A 6,169-nucleotide genomic window follows, 5' to 3' on the forward strand; every position below is an offset into this window, starting at 1 on the left:
GGAGAGATGTCTCAGCGGTTAAGAGTACTGAATGCTCTTCCAGAGGTCCTGAGTTCAATTCCCAGCAACCACATGGTGGCTCACAACCATCTGTAGTGAGAACTGATGTCCTCTTCTCAAGACGGCTATAGTGTACTTATTTATAAATAAATCTTTTTTTTTAAAAAGCAGTTTTAGAATGTTCTTATGTGCAGATGGTCTCTCTGCCCTCCTCCCGGCATGGAGGAAGTGCCCTGCAAATGCCTGTTGGCTACGTAACCAAGCAAATATTACTCATTGCGTATAGGAGACTGTTCTTTAAAATTATCTTTTCAAGGTGGAAACCTACCAGAAAAAGCAAGGGGATATTTGTGCAGGATTTGTCTCAAAGAAATTAATAGGTCGTATCTGACATATATGCCTAATTTGTATAAACCAAGAGTTAAAAACTCGTAAGTGCTTGGAGAGGTAATTAACAGTAGGGAACAGGAGGCAGACTACCTACAGTCAGATGACTGTCTAGGTACTGTTGCCGTGGAGTCCTGCAGAGTGGGTCTCTGTTAGCGAAAGCTTCCAAGATCGAGGAGTTCAAGTCTGTGCTCACGGTATCAGGAACATTTTATCTGTTTTGAAACCCTCATGCAGCAGGTCTGAGAATCCAGTGGAAGAAAGAGATGTGAGATGCTTTTAAAAATCAGTGCCACAGGGCTGGAGAGATGGCTCAGTGGTTAAGAGCACTGACTGCTCTTCCAGAGGTCCTGAGTTCAAATCCCAGCAACCACATGGTGGCTCACAACCATCTGTAATGAGATCTGATGCCCTCTTCTGGTGTGTCTGAAGACAGCTACAGTGTACTCATATATAATAAATAAATACAAATATTTAAAAATTAAAAAGGCACGCTTGAGGAGTGCCTGTACCCACTGAACTCAAAATAACGTTTTCTGTGGAAACGTAAAGCCCCAGACATCTTTAGAAAAATCACGCGTGGTAGGAAAACATCGTTTGTTTCCTTGCTGTCTGACCCAAAAGCAGAGACGTGGAATCAAAAAACATTAGCTCTACCTGAGACATTAGTCATTTCCAAGCTCAAGTTGCTCAATTTCTATGAGTCTAATTCACTTTGTCTGTTAGTGGACAGATCAGGAATGCAGAGTAAATCTTCCCGCCCTCCCAGGTGGCTGTTGACCTCTAGGAATACAAAAGACATAAACCTGCTCAGTGACTGGACATTGTAAGCGTGCTCGTTAGCTTACCCTCCATGTTGCTGGTGGAAGGATGGACGTCTACTATGGTTATATAGGTGAAGAATACAACTGTTTTCGTGGCCATAGGCAAGCTCTCAGCTGTCTACCGCAGCAATACTGCTTGGCTTCAGAGTCAATGTTGAGCAATGCTGGTCAAGTCTACCAAGCTGAGGAATCACCCTCCACTCTTTCATCGACAGCACCGAGATGCTGGCCTGGAAAACATGCTGCTTGGTTAGGGGAGCCATCGGTTCCTTGCCTGAACGATGGAGAGAAGGAAATGTCTCTCACCTGTCTTCATGTGAGCATGCCCAGTGGGAAAGAATCCATCTCTACTCCACTCTGATTCGTGTACAACATGAATCTCTTTAGGGTCTGAGGACAGACCCTAGGACTCAGATTTCCCCTTCAGAGTGTGCAACTCTTGAGTGTGCTGTATGGGTGTAGCAGTAAGCCATTTTAATGCTATATCCATTTAGCAGAATAATAATAGTGGGAACACAAACTAGATTTGATGGGGGGGGGGAGAGACAGAGAGACAGAGACACAGAGACAGAGACAAACAGAGAGACACAGAGACAGAGATACAGAGTAACAGAAACAGAGACAGAGAGATATATAGAGAGATACACAGAGACAGACACAGAGGGAGACAGAGACAGAGAGAGGCAGAGAGGGAGAAGAGCTAAAGTTATGGAGCCATCTCTGTGTATTTGGGTCAAATCTTAGGAGAGTTTTTGTCAGGAATTTATGAGCTGAAGCAGGGGGCACAGCCCAGTGGCAGAATTCTTGCCTGGTATGCAAAAGACCTCAAGTTTTCTGGGGTTATAGCTCAGTGGTAGAGTGATTTACCTAAGATGAGCTCTAGGTTCAGTCCCCAGTACTTGGGGAAAGGCCCTGGAAATGATTTATGCACCAAGAAAAGAAAAGGAGAGGAGACAAACTAACACTTGGAATAGATACGTAAAAATATCACCTTGTGTTTTCTTATCTACGTGAGAGATGCTAAAAGGAAAAGTTATCTCAAGACCTCCTCCTATTTCATCAATATTTAAACGGATCCTCTCTTTTTAAAAACGCTTCTTTCGAATTTGTTTAGTTAGCCTACACAGTTTTCGTTTCATCCTGGCAAAAGTTGTTTTGGTTGGTTCTCCCACTGACTTCCTGCCAACTTCCCGGGTCCTCCCTGTTACTCATCCGCCCCCAAAGCCTCCTTTTAATTTCCAAAATCATTATTTTCAGCGTAAAAGTGTTGTGCCTGCAGGTCTATATGGGGACCACACTTCTTGTCCTGTGCTGGTGGAAGTTAGAAGTGGCTGTCAGACTCCTTGGAGCTGGAGTTACAGTGGTTGTGAGCAGCCATGCGGCTGCTGGGGATGAGCCTGTGTCCTCTGCAAAAGCGGCAGGGGTGCTTTCCTGACTTCTGAGCCCTCCCTGGGGTCTCCCCCTTTTCTTTTCATGTCACTGTGTGCTGTGGCCCACTCCCTGCCTCAGCCCCTCTTGTTCCTCTCTTGTGGCCTCCTGTCTGACTTTACGACCCGGACCCCACTCACCTCCTCTTACATCCACATCATAGGCAGACATCTGCACGAGAAAGAACACATGGGTTTTCACCTTTTGAGTCTGTGACGTCATTTAATATAATGCTTTCCAGCTCCATCCATTTTCTTGTACGTTTTGCAATCTCAGTTTCTAAAGCTGAATAAAATTCCCTTAGGTATACACATTGGATTTTCCTCATCCATTTGTCTGTTGATGGGCATCTAGGCGGGTTCCGTTTCCCTGCAACTGTGAATAGAGTATCGGTAGACATGGGCGTGCAAGTTTCTCTCTCTCTCTCTCTCTCTCTCTCTCTCTCTCTCTGTCTCAGTCTCTCTCTGTCTCTCTCTCTGTCTCAGTCTCTCTCTGTCTCTCTCTGTGTCTCTGTCTCTCTCTGTCTCTCTCTTTCTGTCTCTCTCTGTCTCTGTCTCTCTGTCTCTCTGTGTCTCTGTCTCTGTCTCTCTGTGTCTGTGTCTCTGTCTCTGTCTCTCTGTCTCTGTCTCTGTCTCTGTCTCTCTCTCTCTCTCTCTCTCTCTCTCTCTCTCTCTTTCGATTTGTCACTGTCCTTTCCCGTGTTTGATAGCGACTGGGGAACAGACCTTTCTCGGTCCACCTTCCCTTTGCTGTTCCCTCCTTCCATGGTGTGACCCAGGATAGCTTACCAGGTCGTACGGTAGTCACTTTTTCTGCCAACCCCTCTCCGCTGCCCTGCCCTCTCCTCAGCTCCTCTGCCCTTTTCAATTCACTTCTCACTTTGCTCTCCTGCAAGAGGCTGCTACTGGTCAAACAAAGGGCTGGGACAACTGAGCTCAAGTCCTTCCAGTCACCATTGATAGTGGCCCACTGGGGGCCAAGGGTTAAGAGTTGAAGCAAATCCTAGGATATGCTAAGCCCCAGGTTGAATTCCCAGTATCGTGTGTGCACACACAGAGTCTCCATTTTGGGGCAAATTTCAGGTTGACAGGGAAACTGAGAAGATGGTAGCATCTCCTCTGCTTACGTCTCGAGTTACCTCTGGACATTTGTCAAAGCGTCAGGTCTGCTTCACTGGCCTGTTCTCTATCGATGTCGGCTTTGTGTTCTGGGTGTCCGGAAGCCACAGTTCGTCTCCAGTCTTCTCTGGGCTATGACAGCTTCGAGATTTCTCATTTCTTACGACTCTGACAGTCTCAAGGAGTCTGGCCAGGCGTCCTGTACCTCACGCAGTGTACGTTTGTCTCAGGTCTCTCGGGGTCTGACTAAGGTTGTCTCATAGGCTTTTCATGGGGCTTAGTGGGAGACTCTGCTAATCACCCCGGGCTCTATTGGACAGATATTTTCATCACCTGTATACATTTTTAAAGCAGAAAAAGCCGAGTTGTGACCCAGAGCAGGGACTCTGTAGATGTCAGCTCAGGTTTCAGGCTGTCTCTGTGTATCCTGGGCAGATTTTTAACCTCTTATTCTACAATTAAGGATGTACTGGGATTTCTTTATGAGTTAAAAAGGTATTACTTTATTTTATGTGTATGAGTGTTTTGCCTGCATGTATGTCTGTGTGCCACATGTGCCTGGCTCCCAAAGAGGCCGGAACATGTCATGTCCCCTGGAACTAGAGTCACGAATGGTGATGAGCCCCCATGTGGGTGCTAACCACTGAGCAATCTCTCCAGTCCCATGAGCATTGCTAATAATAAATGTGTATTAAGTCCTTTTTTTTTTTTTTATTGTGATAAATACCATGACCAGGACAAATTCTAGAAGGAAGAAGAAAGAGTTTATTTGGGCATACTGTTCTAGGAGGAGAGTCTATAACGACAGGGGAGACGCTGTGGCTGGGAACTGGGAGACCACATCTTCAAATGAAAACACCGAAAAGGATGAACTGGAGTGGGACCAGGCTGCAAGCTTTGAAAGTCTGCACCCAGCAACGTACTTCCTCCAGGAGCCTTTGCCTCATGAAGGAAGGTTCTACTTTCTCCCCAAGTCTGCCACCAATCAGGAACTGACCAAGTGTTTAAATAAATGAGCCTGTGCAGGAGGGGGTGGAGGGGGAAGTTCTCAGTCAACCACCACTACGTGGGAAAGCATCTCTCCAGTCTCCAGAGAGCCATTTATCTACAGTCACAGAGTCTGTGTGAGACACCCTCTGTGTTAGGAGCACTCGCCCTGGGCGTACTAAGGACCCACTGTGGGCAGATGTCGGGGACTCACAAGAAATAACCTTTAATGGTTATACATAATGTAGAGTTTCTATGCTAACCTATCCTGGGATGGGATTACCAGAAAAGGAGACAAAACCTGCCCAGGCCTGCCACAAGGGCGCTACAAAGAACGTAAAGCGTGTGGAGGAGAGCTGCGGCGGTCGGTCGTTCTGCTACAGACAGGAGGTCTGGGCTCCGTGGGAACCAGTTCTCAGCCTCATCTTCCTTACTTGGATTGCAAGTAGGGACGCCTTGTTCAGTACGCACGGAAAATGGCGAGCTACAGTAAACAGCAGTGCGCCTTCCCTCCAGACCTACAGCCTCCCGACATCACGAGATTACGGCTTCGTTGGCCAGAAGGCTGCTGAGCAGGCCTACAGACTTAGTGAGCACAGAGAGCCGTGCCTGGCACTGCAGTGCTGTGGAGGTAGACAGGAAGACTCTGAGCAGGCTGGCCTGCCAATCTCGTCAAGTCAATATCCTTCGGGTCCCGTGAGAGACCTTGTCTAAAAGATGAAGTGGGTGGGTACCAAGCACGGTGATGAGTGGTGTGCGCCTTTACTCTTAGCACTCGGGAGACAGAGGCAGGCGGATTTTTGTGAATTTGGGGCCAGCCTGTTCTACACAGTGAGTTCCAGGACAGCCAGGGCTACATAGTGAGCCCTTGTCTCAGAAAGAAGAACTGTGGAGAAGGAACCAAAAAGACTCCCTATGTTGACCTCTGGCCTACACACACACACACACACACACACACACACACACACACACACACACTCACTCACACACACATACATACACACACATACATACACACACACAGACACACACACACTCACACACACACAGACACACACACATACATACACACACACAGACACACACACTCACACACACAGACACACACATACATACACTCACACACACACAGACACACACACACTCACACACACAGATACATACACACAGACACAGACACACACACTCACATACACAGACACAGACACACACACTCACACACACACTCACACACACAGACACACACACACTCACACACACACACACACACACACACGCACGCACGCACGCACACACGCACACAGTCTTTTCTTTTTAAAAAGATTCTACTAGAATCAAGTGTCTAAATAATAGGATTTAACCGAGGGGATCCAAAAGGATTAAAGTGAAACACTAAACCCACGAAGACAAAGAAAATTGAAACCA

Source organism: Rattus norvegicus, chromosome 7 (assembly GCF_021556685.1).
Source record: "Rattus norvegicus strain SHRSP/BbbUtx chromosome 7, alternate assembly SHRSP_T2T, whole genome shotgun sequence".
NCBI classification, from domain to species: Eukaryota; Metazoa; Chordata; class Mammalia; order Rodentia; family Muridae; genus Rattus; species Rattus norvegicus.